Here is a 20,299-nt window from a genome sequence, read left to right on the forward strand (position 1 = left end):
ACACTATTCAGATACATCAGAATCGTACCTGAACGTGACTGGACTTTATTGGATTTTAGGAAATTTATTTCAGCGTGGTTATTTTTTCTGCCTGTGATTTCGGAAAGAAAGACCCAGTATTTGTTCACCGAAATATTCCGTGAGTTTGTTGTGGTTTGAGAGGGGTTTATAAAGGTAATAAAGGAGGGAGAACACGCGAATTGTATAACCGCTGAACCCGGACACAGCGTCTCCAGCCTGTGTTGGAGATCTTCCTGCTTTTGTTAAGGTTATTGGAATCAGCGGTTACTTTGGGGGTATAGCGCTTGTATCTCTCTTCTCTGGCTAAACACTATCTACTGTAAAGTATAGAAATAGACAAAAAAGCTAAAATACTTCAGTAAGGCCGAGCAGATAGGAAAGTTTAGTAAAATGTTCTGTAAATCAATTTCCCTCGATTTCCGAACTCTCTGTTCGTGCTCTGATATAATCTCTCTGCTCCTGCCGCTGTCACTGGGAGAGTGACTGCATTCCGTAGGGCTACAGGTTGATTTCACAATGCCACATTTAATTAAAGCTGATAAAGTTTCCATTTATTTTACACGTATTATAACGTCCCTCAAAGAGAGATTTTATCAGTTACATGCAATCAATACTTTTGGCTTTTTGTATGGGACCAGAAATATTAAAAAAGATCTCATGAAGTATTGGCAGAATCTACCTTTACCGCTCAGTAGCAATAACATTGCCAATATTCATGGAGTAAAAATGAAAGATGAACTGACAGCTTTATCTGAGCTAAAATAGTCCTAAACGCACCCTGTAACAGTGTTAGTATTCATAGCAGGAAATACTCATTTTCACCCCCAAACGTTGTTGGATTACGCATTATGTGAACTTTACTGGTTTCGGTAGCTTCTGGTGAATGTAGTTTTTCCAAACTGAAACTTATTCAAAAATTATTAAAGATGTACCATGTCCCAGAATTGTTCATTGGGACTCGTATTAATAGAATTAGAAAGTAGCAATTGTCTGCGTTTGTGATTATGTCACTTCTCTACTACAGCAGCATCGATAAAAGACCCTCTGAAAGCAGTAAAGCTCCTCAGTGTCAGAACTGTGAGACAATTTTATAATCGGGAGTGAGGGCCACAGCAAAACAGCAGAAATTGCAATCACTATTTGCCAATGTATTCTCTCATGCCATGTTCAGAGGGTGATATTTAAAAAAAGGTACAATAAAATTTCCTGAAGTCCAGGATTTTGATAGTCTCTCATATCTCAGTGTCAGAATTTTGAGATGTTTTTATAACCAGCTGGTAGGTTCAGAGCAAAAAAGCAGGAAGTGCAATCACACTTTGCTCATCCTCGGTTAACCATATATTTTCATATGCCATGTTCTTAATGTCCCATTTAATACTGCTATATTAAAATGTCTTGTAAAATGCAAGTATAGGAGACTTTTAATGATCAGAAGGCAAGGTTGTGGTAAACATGCAAAAAGTGCCAGTGAATTCACTGCCTTTGTTTTACTTACTCATTGTCTAACATGCCAGTTTGTGTTATTGTGAGTTTTGAAAATTGGTTTTCAATTTTCTGAAATGTGTTTCATACAAAAATGCAATCTGGACAGTCACTATTTACTTACATATTCCAATTTTCTGAGGATATGTACAGTAATCCATCCAAATTAGTACATTTAAAAAAGACTATAAAGAGCCATCTACAGGCAAAAGGCGGCATAATATTACATCAGCAGCATTTAAGGTGGAATGAAAAACGCAAATAAGAAGCCAACTTCAGCCTTGTAAATGTTTACACATCACATCATATGCAATCTTGACATTAAAAAATCTTGGTTCCCTGAAGAGGAAAGCTGTCTTACACTGATCCCATTCCTTATTAGGAGACCAAGGTTGTAAAGACAATCTATCATTTCTGTTCCTCCAAGGCATCAGGAAAATTATTACGCTAAAGTTAGAAAACACACTCCGAATAGCCCGTATGTTTGATTTCCGCAATCCATTTAGGCTACAATAGCTAACTTGGCACTTCTCCAGCATAGAGAAGAAACTCAGTTTAGTGAACTACTGGTGTATTCAGCACACCTTTCTCCAGCACCCATCAGGATGACCGAGTGGTCTAAGGCACTAGATTTAAGGACTTGTATCTTTCCAACTTGCTTGGGTGTTCTGGTCTTTGAGTGGAGGTGTGGATTCAAATCCCACTCTTGACAGCTGTGTTTTTTTTCCCTTCTTGTGATCGCTGACAATGATAATAGGAGAAAAAACAGAGAAACCGCTTAGCAAGAATATGATGGTCATATTTCCCACAATGGGAAAATTGTGGAGTTTCTTTATGTGGAGAATTTACTTTATGTGAATACAAGTAAATCTTCTCATTATGTATGTCATTTCTTATCATTCTTACAAGCAAGTTTATTTTTGAGGGAATCCCTAGTGTAAAATGTAATGTAAACAGGAATTATTCTTAATTTAGAAGATATTGGACTGTGGATAAAAATTGTAGACTGATGTAACAAAATATTTATACAAGTGTAGGAACTGACACTGAAATAGACCCGTAGGTGCACAAAAGTCTCATTTTGTCATTTCAGTAGATCGGCACACCAGTAACTCTGTGATTGTGATGGACTCTGAATAAATATGGCAAATTTGCTATTCGATCTGGAAACTCAGTTTCACGCTTTCATGGAGGTTTTGCTCAAATTGATTGCTTACGAAGTCTCAGAATGTTTCTGAAACAGGATGTGTGACTCTGAGGATGAGGAGAAGACAAACTCCGCAGCATCTCACAGTTTCTGGAAAGATGGGTCATGTGGAAAATGAGATCCTGAAGTGGAGATTGCAGCTGTGGGAGGAGTTAGGAGCAGGAGGAGATCAGGGACAGACAGCTCATGTTGGACACACGCTTCCCTGTGAAGTCACTGCAGAAATACAAGAAATGGACATGAAACTGAAGCTGTCAGGTCAGTAGGGTGACTTATATGAAGTCAATGCCTGAGTGTTTATAAACAGTGTCTTTAACTGCTTGGTGAGAATATAATGAAGAGATGCAGAATGAAGTGGGAAAGACGTGTTTGATATAGCAACGGAATTATCAAAGTGATTATCGTTAAAAACACAATTTATTTACGCATTAAATAATTTGTTTGTAGTACATAGTGTAGAATGAGTTGTGCTTAAAACTTTGCCAGGCAGCAGGGTGGAGCAGTGGTTAGCATTGCTGACTCAAAACACTGGGGTGCTGGATCTGTAGCTTTTTATCATCCTAGGAAGAGAACATTCCAGGATCTGTTCTTACCATTACTCAGTTTCTGAAAATTAATAAATAGCATAGCAGAATAAGAGGATACACCTTTGTATTCTCCCGTGTCAAGTTCTGATTCTGAGAAAAGGGGCTGCTATCAATGAGAAGGAGAGAAGGATTCTTGGCATCTCTACCTTATTTATTCATTCCCAGGACCCTGACTACATCACAACAGTAACTGTAATACTGATTGATAATACTTATTATGTTTAATTATGATTGAGAACAATAAGACATGTTGGAAGTGGAGGGGTCGGTATCTCTCTAGTTGCTGGAACTGAACTGTCTGCAATAGAAACATGGGGGATTGATTATATTACTAAATATATATAATATACATCCAAAAGACTACAGAAACTAAAATTATCCTGCAGCTAGGATCACACCTTCCCCTTTCTCGTAACGACAGACTACTGTTCTTCTAAATTCTCTCTATTCATTGTAGGTTTCATTTTACACCTCTCTTCACCTATCCTGACTTCACACATCCTGATTGGCCTCTTTCTGGCACCTGCTCCCGCCCCTCACTCCTCCTCTCTCCCTGCTTTTGTTTTCACGCTACATTACCTTTGCTTACTACCCTGTCTTTCACACACCTGAAGTGTGAAATGTTGTGTTTTCTTCTCTTTTCAGCATGGAATAAACCTATTACTTGTTCCTTCGCAGCCTACACATGCTGACACAGCTACCCACCTGAACTAATTATATTGTTGATTATATGGATTATATTGTTGACAGTGGCCTGGGGCCCCTCACATACCCGGTTACTGTCTTATTGTCTAATGGGGGTGCAATGGCCAACATACATTATTAATAATAAACAAGAATACTGAACATATTTCCTCCAATGATTATAGCAACTGTTTAAACTATTGCAACTATATAGTCACTTTATAAATAAAATAATCACTAATGTATGCATTCCATACATTAAATTTGTACTTGTGACTTTTTGTAAGATAACCCAGCAGATAATTATATTATTTATGATAGCATTATCATAGCATAAATGTAATTATTAACACAATTATTGATGTTCTTCCTATTCTCTGTTGACAAGTTTTGCTCCATATTGGTGGATATTCAGTTTTTTATGAGCCCAGTACTTGTATTTCTCTTGCAAGGTTTTAAACTCTACTCAAACCCTAACTTCAAGGTCTTTCTCTGCATTTGATTAAAATTGCGTACAATATTGTACAAATGCAGTAATTTGACTTTGCTGATGTGTAGATTGTTAAAATAATTGTATTATCCAGTTGAAGATTAGAAATATAATTTTTGTAGGGGATTCACTATGGTTTTATATATTTTTTTTATTTTAGCATGGGATTCCAAAAAATGAAAGCAATGTATTAACATTGATCCAACAGTTGAAACGTTTTTGTGTTCATTTATTCAATTATTCTTACCTTCATCTTAACATATGACATCTACTGTACATAAAAGATCAGATGTTAACATTTTTCAAATTGTATCATCTTGTATATTAATATGCAGGTACTTTTTATTTGTGGTGGGGGTAATGCGCTTTTGAGCCTGACTGAAAGGCCTTGTCCTCTTGTCTTGTGATTTCAGGCTCAGAGGCCAGTGCTCTCCTTGAAGCTGGGGAAAGGGCTCCTCAGCACAGTGAGGAGGAGTGGGGCTCCAGTCTGTTGCAGGAGACAGAGCTCACTGCTGCAGAAGGGAAAGAGACACTCAGTGAGCAGCACACAGAGAGCAGACAGAGTGTGGAGGATCTGGACTCTGTGCCCATGATGAAGACGGAGCCTGAGAGTGGGACACCTGGGTTGTTAGTTTATAATGATTTCACAGAGAATATTAATTTGGACACTAACAATATTACACAAGGTTGTAACGGAATGGGCTGTGTCTCTGTACTAGAGCACAAAGAAGAACTGGATGTTTTCAATCTTACAGAGCAGCACATGGAGCCCCAGTTGATTGACCCTGCAGAGCAGCAGACTGAAGCACCTGTTGAAGAGATCAGTACTATGTTACAGCACCCAGAGCCAAATAAATTGAAAAGTCATTGGCACACTCATAAAGGGGAGAGAGTATTCAGTTGCAGTCAGTGTGAGAGGAGTTTTAGTTGCTGAAACCATTTAAAAACTCACCAGCTTATTCACACAGGAGAGGAGCCTTTCAGCTGCAGCCTGTGTGAGAAGAGAGTTAGTCAGGTAGCCTATTTAAAATCAATATTTTTTTAAATGTATTCACACAAGAGAGAAACAAATTAAATGTAGTCAGTGTGTTAAGAGGTTAAGTTTGGCAAGGAAGCTAAAAACCCACCAGGTTGTTCACATAGGAGAGAAACCATTCACCTGTAGCCAATGTGGGAAGAAATTTAGTCTGGCAGGCAATTTAAAAGCCGACCAACTAATTCATACAGGGGAGAAACCTTTCAGCCTAAGTCTATGTGAGAAACATTTGAGTCAGTTAAACAACTTAAACACTCACCATCATTCACACAGGTGAGAAACCCGTCAGCTGCAGTCAGTGTGGGAAGAGTTTTAATGTCAAGCCTCTTGAAAAGACACCAGCTTTATCACATAGGAGATATTATGTATTTATACGCAGCAAATCAGCCAGTGTTAAATCAACTCAAAACTTTAACAGCTCCACATTCACCAGAGTTAAATTAACACTTTCTAAATACTTCGAGCCTAAACTCTGACAGTGTTAAACTCTGAGTGTCATTTTCAGAATTATCCGTGTTATTTGTACACTTCTGCAGTATGCACTAAGTGCAGTGTAAAGTGCTCACACTATCCAGAGTTTTTTTAACAACACTGTGGTGTCAATTAATTGACACTATTAGTGTTAAGTAACACTGAATAGGAGAGTGAATACATATTCTTAAATTTTATTTTCTGTGTGCAGTATATTTAAAACCACTGAAGTAAAATGCTGTTTAGTTGTATGTTTTCTATGTGTGAAAGTTAACCTATAAAACAGGCAAACACAGGTAAAGTCCACTTTAAACTGTTTTTATATGTGAAAAAATGGTTTAAACATTTGTTTTCGGTGACATTTATGCAAGTGGAACAAAAGTTTTAAAAAAAGACTTATGAATAGCTACAACACGTAAATCGTAATTCCATGGTCAAAGGTAAGGAGAAGAAGCACGTTTAGGATGTGCAGTCTCCTCTGGTGTGAGGGAGAGAGGAGCAATGAAATAAGGCAAATAAGAACATAGGATGGAGCAGGTAGAATAGGTAAACAGCAGGTGAGAATGAGTGGGAAGATATGTTCCAAATTTTCACAAGATTTTCCCCATTTCTCTCAACAACAGACTCATCTCCTTCTAATTCCTCTGCGTTATTTGCAGATCTTGGCTTTTCATGTGGACACTCATTCTCACCTGCTCCATGCCCATTCTAACCTAACTGTCTTTTGTTCTTCTTTGCCTCATTTCTTTGCTTTCTCACCCTCCCTCCTAGCAGAAGAGGCTGCAAAGCCGAAACACGTTTGTTCTCTCTACCTTTTACCACAGAACGCACCTTTACATGCTCCATTGCAGCCAATGCAGGATCGCAGATCCCTACTCGAACATCTAGCTCTGCCTTCTGCAAAAGGCCCTCATCCAATCAGCATTCCCATATACAATAACGCAATTACATTTTTCAATAAGGACATATATGTATAAATCATATTATAACAAATATAAGAATAACATAAATGTTTTCATCACTACCATATGTACCCTGAAGATCAAAAGGCTTTTACAACTTCAAATCCTCAAATTTCAGAACATCCCTTTCCTCACTTTCAGTCACTTGGAAAGCATGGTAATGTTCATCAAGGTGATTTGTGAAGAGCTTGTCCACCAAAACATAGATGGTGTTATCAATCATCAGTATTTTATTAATTTTGCAGAAAACTAATAAATTTCTTGTTCAATCTTACTGCAAATTACAAGTCCTGGTCTGTACTATATACCATCAATTTTAAGTAATTTGTAATAGACACATTCTTTTATAAGGTCAGTTGAAGAGTTTTTGCCAAACCAATACCACTAGTAATGTAATTAAAAGAGAATGTCATTGGTCCTCAGTATGTCTTACTGATAATTTTTCCCAACGATACCCAACATCCATTTAATGTTTCTTAGCAATTGATTTTGTAAGGTTCTTGAAGTCTTTCAGTGTGGTTTTAGACACTTTATGTTTGCCCTCAAACCCCATAGTCCATACATGTGTTGTAACAGAAGGAATAAGGTTCTTGATCCCGAGATGAAGTAAAACAGATGAGTTTATTGCATGCAAGGAACAATAAAGCCGAAGTCTTGTTTCCCGTAAGAAACAACAAAACTGAAGTATTGTTCCCCATACTGGTATAAACTTTTGGGTTATATAGTGTCTTCTTCTCCGTTTCTGACGTCACTCGGTCTGATGGTAAAGAGGGAGGTTCATGGTATTTGGCCAGTTTACGAGGTCCTGGCCAAATGGTCAGTTTAAGATTACACCCAGGGGGGTTCCTAGCTTGCATCTGCAATCCTTATCAGTTAACCCCCTTTCCTGCCATAAACCCCAGCTTGTGACTTAGAAGTCTAAACCTCATACAGAAAGGATTAAATTCAAACCCCCGTCTTCACATCTTTCTTCACATGTAACAAAGGACTTATTATACAGCTTGGATAATGTACCATGTAGTGATGCTTTGGGATTAGGCTTCTCTCTGGATACAACAGTTTAAGAAGTTTATGATGGTCAATAATCAAATACTTCAAATGTACAGTCATACCTTCAGTATGAATAAGGGAGAAAACTATAATCATTATTTCAAACCGCAAATTCCAATTTTGATTTCCTTGATGGACAAACTCACCAAATAATAGAGGAATGTTTTTGACAAGGCACCAAGTTTGTATAGCATTCAGCCCAATATTACGACCTGTGCCTTCAAAGTTAACATTTGTAGGATGTTTGTTTTATGCTCTAAAAACCCGTAATCAAAGGAGTAAATTCTTAACACATCTGATTTGAAAGTTTTCTGTTAGATATTCAAAAAGTAATTTCACCTCATACTGAGCCACACCCACGAGAAGCTAATGTATGATGTCATGGTGAGTAATTATCACACACATGAAAATATTGTAGAGTTGAAGACTGATTTTTTTTCACATCATAAACTGAATTGGGCTGTGGGTCAACTTGAAGAGACTGCCAATGCATTTCAAAAATGTATTTTCCCCACAAGATTATTTTGGGGTCATCCTATGTATAGTCTGGGCATCTCTCTTATCAAACAAAGGTGACAAAAATAATTTCCAGCAAAAGATTCTGTAAAATCAATAATAATGTGCATTCCTAAATTATCACCAGTAATACGAAAGATGGTACCATATATTCTGTCAGTAGAAAAGGGAAGATCTATTTCATGACCTTCTAAAGTTCTGGTATAATTTAGCAATGGTACCGGTATAACATCAAAAACATACTTCTTTAGGTCCTGAATATAAAAAAAGCGATATCAAAAGAATATTCATAACAGCTCAGTTGAATTTTGGTGGCACATTTCCAAGAACAAAGTAAAGGCACCCAATTTCTGTATTGAAGCGGATAAATGGCTTCTCGAAATTTGCCAAACTTTTCTGTACTGCAGATTGACTGTTATCATCTGTAGGTAAAGCTCAGAGTATCAAGTAATAGGTTTATTCCATACTGAAAAAAAGAAGAAAGAAAACAATGTTTCGGCCGTGGAGCCTTCTTCAGGTGTGGAAAGAAAACACAATGTTTCAGCCCTGGAGCCTTCTTCGCTCCACGGCCGAAACGTTGTGTTCTTTCTTCTTTTTTTCAGCATGGAATAACTTGTTCCTTTGCAGCCCACGCATGCTGACGCAGCTACCCACCTGAACTACTAAAGCTCAGAGTCATGCTATGATTTAGAATGCAGCTCACATTAAAAATAAAGGCACAAAATAAAATCAGCATCACTCTATAAGAGTTAACAATACCTCTTTTGCTGTAGTGTCATCTACATCAATGCTTGTGTTGGCCCTTCTGGGGGAAGGCTCGGAAAATCTTAAGTCGGTATCACTGGATGAACGGGACAATGTATCCATGCAGGAACTGGGAGACGAAAGGCCAAGGGATTCAAGTTCTTTAAAAATAAATAAGGCAAAAGAAGACAATGAGAAAACTATTGTTTTAATGAAAACAATATTCATTAGGATCAGCTAAATGTGATTCACCCTCATTACTATCTTTGATAGTTAAACAAAGGTTTGGGTTTGATTGAATTAGTTCTTGAAGTGTGTCATCTTCAGCCTCCATTAGTGTGTCATCATAGATGTGTAACTCCGCATCAGGCATCAGTTCAAATTTCCTGTACACTGAATATACATTATTATTAAAAAAAAAAATACCACTTTCAAAACAGAATACACATAAACGCATCAATCATGTTATCATTAAACAACAAATATTTTTTATCAGTTAATACTTGCCTTCACTGAGGAAATCATCATGGGAAAACCCTGGTGCCAGTCTTATATACTTATTTAATTTCTTTAAATGTAATCTTCAGCTACGTTTTCTAAGCAGACAAAAAATCATGGAATTATGCAATTGAAAACGCATCAGTTATGGTAGTAGAGCCTACATCACGTGCTGGTCATACAGCAAGCGGTGAGGTTGATAAAGGTCTTAAATGTAGAGCAATGTTACCTTAATATCTCCGAAAGCTAGATGTCATTTTTAGAACGGTACTTAATGGACATTTTACTTTGGCTGCCTTTAGGATCGAGTAATCGTGTAACTAGCTTGGATGACTTGCTCTACAGGAGATAACTGGTTTTAGTACTCAACGCAGCATCGTTATGTAATGTAAAGCTTCCACGCTCGATAATGCTCCGGCCTGCAGTAACTTATAATTTGTTAAGCATTTATTGCATACTATCAGATGTTTAATTTTTCTGTCGAGACAAATACACGGAAGGACAAAGCGAAACTAGCTATATAACGTTGTGAAAACGTGATGGACTGTTATCTATGCGACGACGTTCAATAGAAAAATATGTCGTTCAGTAGCAAACACTGTATTTAGCTAAGTTACATAACGTTGCAAAATAGAGTAGTAAAACAAGCTATCCACTGTACAGAAAATCTTGCAAACTAATTTCACGACTTTACTCGATCCTAAAAGCAAATAAACAAAGTAAAAGTTATTATTGATAACAGTTTTCGAAATGGCATTTAACTTCGAAAGACATTAAGTAAAGAAAGAGCACACTGCATTTAAATTTAAGACCTTGATCAAACTTACCGTCTGTTAATGACCAACACATGATACAGATCGTGCTGGCAGCGTCAACAGGTGTTGTATTTAACGCTAACATTGTAGCTTTTTTCAACTGAAAGCCTGTACGGAAGCCCGTTAGTGACACGGAGAAAAAATGCGTTTTATGTAACCTCGTTTCAGTTTATATTGAATTATTATTTCGTAAATAATATTGTATAATTTAGTAATATATTGAAAAATATTTGCAATTATATTACCCCATGCAAATACCATATTCATTTATTGACTATAAAGAAGATTACGAGGCTGACGTTCTCGCGTTTTTTCGTTCCACCTTAAATGCTGCTGCTGTGATACTATGTCGTCTTTCGCCTTTCGGTCAGTACTAATCCGGATAGAATATTGTAGACATCTTCAGTGGAAGGGAATATCCAGATAAATAGCGACTGTGCAGATTGTATTGTTTGTATGGAATACATTTCAGAAAAGCGCAAACCAATTTAAAAAGCTCACAATAACACACATTTACACTGGGAAAAGGTGATTGCACTTTATGCTGTATTGCTATGGCCCTCTATCCTGATTACAAAATCGTCTCACAATTCTGACACAAATTTTACTGTACCATTTTTTAAATGACCCTCTGAACATGGCACTTGTTTTGTACAAGTCAATTGATAAAACCCGGCCTGTAAATGTTGCTGGAGAATGTAAAAGAAAGAAACAGCTGCAACCACAAGAATAACAACAAAAAGGTCATTTTGTTATTTAATGTCCTTTTGAGACATGCACTGTCAATGCACACAGGTACATGCTTGACTTCGTTAGAATGTGGACAAATATGTTTTGTTGAAAGTGTGGAAAGTTTTAATAACTTATTCCTTTCTTACACGGAATAAAAGAACAGAGTCTTTATAAGACAAAAACAACCCAGTGGGCAGTGATTCGTCCAATATACATATATATAATAGCGAAAAAACAGCTATATGTATATATACATTGCCGCAATGTATAATTAACATTGAATTGCAATGGTAATTTCGACAATATTAATAACTGCAGTAACAGATGCAGCCATTCAAAACAAGCGGGGTATGCTGCAGTATAACACGGTGGGCGTGTCGCAGTACACCGCATCATACCGTATGCAACTTAGATTATGTTAATAGCATAATCACCTTGTAAAACCGCCAGCTGGAGCTAATAAAGGTTAACCTCTCCTGTACAGCATTTGAGCTGTCACCAGAAAACGTCGGTTTCGAATCCTGATCACTGCTGAGGGACAATCTTTATTCAATTAAGAATTTAAGTTGTATACTCTTTAGACCTTTAAATTTAAACAGTGTATTACAGCATGTTAAACATTAAACATTAAAAAGGCGGTATATTTTATAAAAGCAAGATTGTTCTGTTGGACAAAAGTACACAACCTACCACCTTTATCATAAATATTTTAATTATGCAGGAATATTTTATGCATCAAAGTCTTTACCGAAGATATTACTAATAGTATTAATAAAGAATGACCTTGAACAAGCTGTAAGCTAAAAGTATTACCCTGGTCCAAATTCTTTGTAACCGTCTTTGTAAACGAAAAGAGTTTATTTTTGCATTGACAAAAAGTAACACCACAGCATTTAGTTGATCCGATCACACATTCGTTTCCAATCATACAAAGTAATTCTCGAGAATCTCCGATTCACCATGCCTTTCACATGCTCATAAACGATATTAATTTAGGAACATAAACATATTACTGTATGTAAACTGTACTGTATATTGCTGGTCTTGGTAGTTTAAAGAAAAAATACACACCAGTATTCCATTTCTCCCTAAACATTTTAAGCATCAACGTCTTACATGTTGTTATTTGGGAAACGTTTTTACGTGCTCCTTCTGACCATATTAGGATTATATACTTTGTGAAAAGTGATAGTCTTTTAACCTTTTCTGTGAATTCGCTTGTTATCTAACAAATGCATACTTTTAGAATTTGATTAACAGGGAATATAATATGGAATTTCGTATCTAAAAAAATTAATAATGATATAATTATATTCATGTACTGTCTGGCGGAATAAACTGAAGAGGTTAGTTAATGTGACATGGAATTATTAAGAATTATCACCTCTTTTTACACTTGAGAACCTATGAGAACATTGTAAGACTCTGATGCTTAAAATGTTTAGGGAGAAAGTGGAATACTGGTGTGTATTTTTTCTTTAAACTACCAATACCAGCCATATACAGTCTGTAATGTAGGGATTTCTATATGTCTTTATTTAGTGGTTACATTAGTGACAAAGGCTAAACTTTTAGCTTCAGTAACGCATACGCCGTATGGCATACATGTTTGTTTTGAGTTTTGCTTGTTCACATATCTTCCCTTTTTATAAAACGACATGGTTGAAAACTGTTCCAGAGCCACTGTTGTTTCATCAGTGAAAAGTACATCATGAAATGCCTCTCCCTGTTCAATCCTCTGGAAAAAAGAAAAGGAGCATAAAGCGTCTGATGGTCATAAACGATATTAATTTAGGAACAGCATCAGAGATATGTTTTTAACTGCACTGCATCGGAGAGAATACCATAGTGTGTTTTTTTTTTTACTCCCTGGCGGAAACTGGCTTCCATAAGAATCAGTATGGCTCAGAGATTAAATAAAACTTCACTCGCACCAAACAAATGTATATTTCTAAATATCACAACATGATCGAAGTTAAGTCATTTTAATAACAATGAATAGTCACCTATGCGTTACAATATAAACATTTAAATTGATTTAAATCGCGTTTAAATCGCCTTTATTTAAAACCCATAAATAAAGCTGATACTGTTTAGACTTTTAATTATTGAAAACTGTATTACAGCAGCACAATGCACAATGCAACATAAATCGCTATGTTTGTCTTCTGTGTAATAATGTTGACCTCTCTGTCCAGCAAATTAACAATAGTAATAATAATGAAATTTATTGTATACAGTATGGCCCCTTTAAAGGTGGCTCCTCAAAGCGCTTTACAGTTTAAAAACAATAACAACACAGCAATACTGTTAGGCTGGGCAAACGATTTTTTTTTAAGAAATACAAAATGAGATATAATGATGTGTTCTGGCTTAGACATTAACAAAGAGCATAACACGTGGGCGGCGTAGCGGTCGGCTCTGGCTTTCCTATCTACTATATACACTGCAAATACAACCCCCCTCTCTGCGGGAGTGCTGGCTGTGACGAATTAAACCGGTTTCACAGGTATTTTCAAAGTAGAAAGGGGCGAGATTTCCAGCGAAAGACACCTCCGCCCTTCAAAAACCCAGTAATGAAATCGCTTTAACATGCTAATGCGTTGGTGTAACAGTCCGGGCATGGCAAACTTCTAATGTCAACTCGACTATGGCGAAAGGAACCCTTCTTTAATTGGAAGACAATGAACATATTCTAGCCCTAAATGAATGTTATGAAAACATGGTTTGCATAAAAGACATTTTTCCAAGAAAGTTTAGCCTTTGTCACTAATGAAACCACTAAATAAAGACATAAATATAGAAATCTTAAGATTTTTAAAATACATGACTTTGCTAAAATTTATTTAAAAATAAAAACGATTACAAACGCCAGCGGAGAGAGAGAACAGGGGAGGGATGTTGATTTTGCATAAGGGGCGGGGCTATGGAAATGTGTATATTTGGAAATGTGGAGTTACATGTTCTGGCTGTTTGTGAATTATCGTTGTTGAGTATGGAGTGTTGAGGTATTGATTTTGTGTAATGTTTTATGTTGAAAATTGAGGTGGATTTTGTTTATAATAAAGAGGATAAACTGGGATGGGAGGAGGGTTTAGTTTTGCATAAGGGCGGGATTATGATAACTGGAGGAATTTGAGAGAGTTTAATGGTTTGATATATTTGATTTTGTATTGTTGTTGTTATCTATGTTTTTGGTTGGTATTATGTTTATATGGTTGTTTTTGTTGGTTGGTCGTTATTGTGGTTATTAATCGTCGTAAGAGGTGACGGAGCTGTCCTCTCTATAAGAAAGGGGCCATTGAACCCCGCTCTCGCTTACGGCCACACCCCCTTGAGCATTCCTGATCTCGTCTGATCTTGGAAGCTAAGCAGGGATGGGCCTGGTTAGTACTTGGATGGAAGACTGCCTGGGAATACCAGGTGCTGTAAGCTTTTAAGCGCAGGAGGCGCCCTATCCCCACTCGCTCGCTCATTCCCCTGTTCACACGTGCAGTGCAGCTTTTCCGTCTGTTTATTTGTCAGCTTTGGCGAGACACGGGTGCTTGTGTATTAGCGTGAGCGTTTTTTATTCTGATCATGAACAGTTTTACAAGTCCGCAAATGATTGAGGAAAGGTTTATCGCCAGCTGAAAAGAGACACAGCGCTTCGGCTGTGGAGACTTGTTCAGCTGGCGTTCGGGGAGTCGCGTTTTTCAGAATTGTATTGAGATCGTTTTCCACAGAGCTCAGATGTCAAAGCACAGCAGCAGCTGTCCACAGCGATCCTCTATAGCGCCCTTTCTCCCGCAGCTCCGTCCTCATTGGAAGGAAGCAAGAGTGAAAGGCTGAAGTGAAATAGAGCGGGGACAAAGGCGGTGAAGAGAGAGAACGTGGGAAGAAGAGAAAAACGCAAGGGAAAAAAAGCAGCGTTGTAAAAGAGGTGACGGAGCTGTCCTCTCTATAAGAAGGGTGCCATTGAGCCTTGCTCTCGCTTACGGCCACACCCCCTTGAGCAGGCCCTCTGACACCACAGGGGGCGTGGTCATGTGAGAGCAAGAAGAAGGAGAGGAATAGAGGATGTGTTTGTCTCAAGTAAGACTTTGTTTTTTGTGAATTTTTGTGTTTTTTTTGGTGTTTTTGGTTGATTTTGAAGCCCTCCCCTTCAGCCTAGTGCTGTTTGGGGAGGGGAGAGACTTTTGTTTTTTTGTTGTTGCTTTTTTGTTGCTTTCTGAGTCCTGTTTGTGTTTTAATGGAAGGAAAAAACATGGAGGCAGAGAATGTTATTGTAGTGGAGGAGGAGAGTGGTGTAGGAAAGAGAAGGATGAGGAATTCAGACCGCCCCCCCGGCGGGTTTTTGCAAGGGCGCATACTGTTGTGATGGATGTGAGCGGCATGGAGAAACCATCTTCGGGTGCTATTATCGCAGCGGTGCACGGCATCTGTGGGGAGGGCTCTCTTTTTGCCTGCCGCCCCCGGACGCCAAAAGAGTTTGAACTGACTCTGGACTCAAAAGATCATGGGGACGCGGTGGCTGTGGGGCTGGATGTGCAGGGCACACCCTGCTACTGCCGCTGGCTGGAGCGGAAGGAGGTAGTGGTGTCCTTCCTCCACCTCCCGGCATATATCTCAGACGAGACTATCAAGGAGAAGCTGAGTAGCTGGGGGGTGAGAGTGATTTCGGTCATTAGGATGCGCCACTACCCTGGGACCACCATTGCTGATGGCACGAGGTTTGTTCGGATTCGCTTTCCCGAGCATGTTGCCTCGTTGCCATACAGCACCCGCTTCGCCACGGCAGAGGGGGAGCAGTACTTCAGGGTCCTCCACGACCAGTTACAAAGGGTGTGTCATGTCTGCCTGGACTCGGGGCACATCGCCAAGGACTGCCCCGAGTTCCTCTGCTATGAGTGCAGACAGCCCGGTCACCGCGCCAGGAACTGCACCGCTGCCAAGTGCCCGGACTGCCTCCACGCGCTCATGAGCTGCAACTGCGAGCCGGAGCCGGAAGATCCAGCCGCCGCAGGAGCAGCTGCCCTCAACGCCGAGGGGGTTGAAGATGGACTACGAGTGGCCGCTGCAGCTGAGCATGGAGAGTTGCCAGCAGCGGTGCCCCAGGACCCCAGTGAGCCAGCAACGCCCCAGCCGGTGATGGGGGAGAGGCAGAGGAGGCCCCTCCAATCCTGGGTACAGCGCAGCAGAAAGGAGCCAGGGACCAGCCAGCATCTCCACCAGCAAGGGCGCCCCGTTGCCCTAACAAACCTGTTGCATCCCACTCTGTGCCGCAAGAGAAGCGGAGGGAGGTTGCTCCACAACAGGCGGTGGTGCTGCGTGGTGCAGCTGAGATCCTACGGGCACCACCACCACCAGAGGCGGCCCCTCAGCGTACCAGTGGGCTTATGACACCCCAGCATGTGCAGGGAGAAAGACAGAGGGAGGAGGCGACAGCACCGACACCACCACCTCCACCATCACCGTCAGCGGTGCCGCAGCTCACCGGTGAGCTGGCAGGGCCCTCTTCTGGGCCCGGGGATGAGAAGCCTGCTGGGGTCAGCAAAGGCGCTGCTGCAAGGCGTGTGACCAAGCAGCAGCGGCAACGGCGACAAGACCCTGGCAAGGTGGACATAGGCCCAAACAAAGAGACGCCCGAGGAGCCTGAGGGGAAGCGCCCGGTTGCCCTGCAGTGGCCACAAGACACCCTGCCAGGTGAGGGAGCCTCTTCAATACTCGGGCAGGCACCGTTGGCAGAGACTGAGGAAGGGGAGTTGGATATGGTCGTGGGAGGAGAGGTAGGGGAAGTGGTGGAAGTAGGAATGGAGGATGGGTGTCTTGAGATGGATGGGGCAGGGACGGAGGAGGGGGAATTACAGAGCATGGAGATGGAGGGGGAAGGGGAGGTGGTGGAGATGGATGGGGTGGAGAGGGAGGACAGGGAGGAGGGGGAGGGGAGTGGGCGAGCCGGGGTACAACCACCTGGGCCCTCGAAGGCAGGGATCCAGTGGCACCACGTCAGGCCTCAGCCCAACCTCAAGCCCAGTTCAAGAGTTGTCCGCAGACCCATCCCTGATGTCTCTGCGGTGGCGGAGACATTAGGTGGGGAGGAAGCAGCAAGTGTTGGCAATGAGAATGTGGCAGAAAGGGTGGGGAAACTGTTGTGCGGGCCGGAGAATTAACTTCACTCTTTCCCGGCCATATACGTGATGGCATCTTTCGCCTCTTTAAATGCCAACGGGCTGAGGGACAGAGCGAAGCTGGGGGCAGTGTTAGCTCTGCTGGGGCGGACGGATGTTGTCTGCCTCCAGGAGACCTTCTGGGACGAGGAGTGTGTCCGGAAGGTGCGAGCACAGTGGGACTGGGAGCTGTTTTACAGCAACGCCTCCGGCCTGTGCAGGAGGGGGGTGGCCGTGCTGGTGAGGAGGGGATTGTACGAGAGCGTAAGGCTCCTGCACCGCGACACGGACAGCCGGCTCCTGCAGGTCTGTCGAGAGGCTCGAGAGGAGCCAGGGTGCGCAGCAGAGCCCAGTATCTTGCCAAGGGCGAGAAGAGCACGAGGTTCTTCTTCGGCCTGGAGCAGGAGAGGCAGCGCAGCTCCTTCATCGAGGAGCTGGTGGGAGAGCACGGTGTACGGCTCTCTGCCCCCGAGGCCGTTAGGAATGAGGTGTTTTCTTTTTATAGCGCCTTGTTCTGGTCCGAAGGGGTGGATGAGCAGCAGACCCGGGCCATGCTGGCTGGGGTGAGTACCCGCCTGTCACAGAGCGATCGTGAGCTCTGTGACAGTGCGCTGAGCTTGGAGGAAGTGCTTGAAGCACTTCGGGGCTCGTCTCCTAACAAGAGCCCTGGGTGGGACGGGCTCTCCTCCAAGCTCTACAGACACTTTCAGCAGTCCCTGGGGCCCCTCCTTCTGGAGGTGTTCCAGGAGATTGCCAGGACCGGCGCTCTGACCCCATCTATGAGAAGGGGGGTGATCTCTCTTGTCTACAAAAAGCAGGGGGATCCCTCCCTTTTGAAAAACTTTCGCCCGATCAGTCTGTTGAACACGGACTATAAGATCCTAACTCGTGTTCTCTCCCTCTCGCCTTCGCAGAGCTACTGCGTCAAGTGGAGAGACATCGCGGACACGGTGTGCTCCATCAGAGATGTTGTGGACCTTATGCGGGAGCAGCCGAGGGGTGGATACATCCTGAAACTGGACCAGGAGAAGGCCTTCGACAGGGTGGAGCATCCCTTTCTGTTTGAGGTCTTGAAGAGCTTTGGCTTCGGCGAGGCCTTCATCTCTTGGGTGAGGCTCGTGTACAAGGGGATCGTGACCTGTGTCAAGGTGAATGGTTCACTCACGAGCTTCTTTCCAGTGACCTTGCCTGGGGGCACCGCTACCTCGTTGATCTACCAATATGCTGACGACACCAGACTGACGTTGGCAGAGGTGGCGGAGATCTCGGCCATTTTAGAGGTGGTGCAGGCCTACTGCGCTGCCTCGGGCGCCAAGGTAAACTTGGAGAAGTCTGAGGTCATGCCAGTGGGGAGGGCAGACCTTGCCCCGCTCCTCAGCTACCCTTTCAGGGTAGAGACGGGTCACCTGAAGGTCCTTGGCGTCTACTTTAATGCTGATGAGCAGGCCACTGGGCTTCTCCTGTGGAAGGAGAAGCTCATTAAGATGAGGGCCAGGCTAAATCGGTGGAGACACAGGTCCCTGATCCTAAAGGGAATGGTCCTGCTCGTTAATACACTGTGCCTGTCCCTCTTGTGGTACCCACTGTCTGTGATGCCTCTTCCTGAACGGGTAGAGAATGAGATTAGGCAACTGGTGGTGGGATTCGTGTGGGAGGGGAAGCCTCCGCGGGTCACTCATGACACCCTCATTGGGGAAAAATCCAGTGGTCGCCTGAAGCTGTGTGATGTAGGCCTGAAGCTGAAAAGCTTTAGGCTGAAAGTAGTGAAGAAGTTCCTTGACCTGGATACTGTCAGCATTTGGAAGATTGGTATGGCAAGCTACCTCGAGACTTGCGGGGGCTTGGGGCAGGAGACCCTCCTGGTGAGGCTGACTCCGGGGTTGATAAAACATCTGCCCTCCTTTTACAGGGAGGTCCTGCTGGCGAGGGGGTAGTTCATGTCCCAGCATGTCTCCTACACGGCGGAGACCTGGACAAAGCTTCTGGAACAGCCTCTGTTCCTCTACCCCCTGCTGGTGTCTCGATGGAACAGGCAGCTCTACGAGGCTGGCATATCCAAGGTCAAGGATCTTCTTTATGAAGTAAAGGACGGATTTCTGCCCACCCAGGCTATTGTCGACGCTGTGCGAGAGGTCGACGACGAGCTGCCTGTCAGTAAGATCCGTCAGGATTATGAGCAGCTCAAACTCGGTCTCCCCGACAGTTGGCTGGAGAAGCTCCATCTACAAGATGGGGCAGCAGGCCCGGCCTGGCCGGAGCTGAGGGTGAAGTGGGGGGGCCGTGGGGTGGACCTCCTGGGGTGCACCACCAGCATGTTCTACAGGCTGATGGTGGCAAAACGCTTCAGAGTGCCGGTCTCAGAGGTGTTCTGGGGTAAGATCTTCCCCCAGCTCGAGCCAGGGCGTACTTGACGGATCTGCTGGATGGCCTGTTTCGCTCTGTTCGAGGAGCTGTTCTTGACGGGGTGCCCTGGAAAGAGCTGTTCCTCTTTGGGTACCGCGGGTCTGAGGGGGGGGGTTAACGCCATTTTAGTGAACCTCCTCCTCAGCCTAACGAGGACAGCTGTCTGGGAGAGGAGGAACCTCATGATGTACAATGGCCTGAAACCAGACCTTGTCAGGCTGTACATTGCCAGGGTGAAGGACTGCTTCTCTCTCAGCCTGGCCTACTGCAGGGCTGAAAGGCGGATGGCCGACTTTCGCAGGATCTTCTTAAAAAATAACATCTTTGTGGACCTGCGGGAGGAAGGTCTGTACTTCCGGCTCTGAGATGGGGGTGTCTTTGAACAAAAGACACACACGGCTCCACCCTTTTCCACCCCTGGATAGCATTGGAGAGTTGAATAGCATTCAATT

At 42.4% G+C, this 20,299-nt stretch overlaps 1 long non-coding RNA gene and 1 pseudogene across 1 annotated transcript; one reads left to right on the forward strand and one right to left on the reverse strand.

Moving 5' to 3' along the window:
- Positions 1-4,864: 4,864 nt before the first annotated feature.
- LOC138242893 (uncharacterized) lies at positions 4,865-10,619 on the reverse strand. Its single transcript, XR_011191767.1, has 5 exons — positions 10,576-10,619; positions 9,266-9,411; positions 5,767-5,849; positions 5,424-5,462; positions 4,865-5,280 (listed from the first exon to the last, which is right to left on the reverse strand). It is a non-coding gene; the product is annotated as an uncharacterized lncRNA (long non-coding RNA).
- Positions 10,620-14,611: 3,992 nt separating this feature from the next.
- On the forward strand, positions 14,612-14,730 carry LOC138218413 (5S ribosomal RNA; annotated as a pseudogene).
- Positions 14,731-20,299: the final 5,569 nt, after the last annotated feature.

This window comes from Lepisosteus oculatus, chromosome 14 (assembly GCF_040954835.1).
Source record: "Lepisosteus oculatus isolate fLepOcu1 chromosome 14, fLepOcu1.hap2, whole genome shotgun sequence".
Taxonomy (NCBI): domain Eukaryota; kingdom Metazoa; phylum Chordata; class Actinopteri; order Semionotiformes; family Lepisosteidae; genus Lepisosteus; species Lepisosteus oculatus.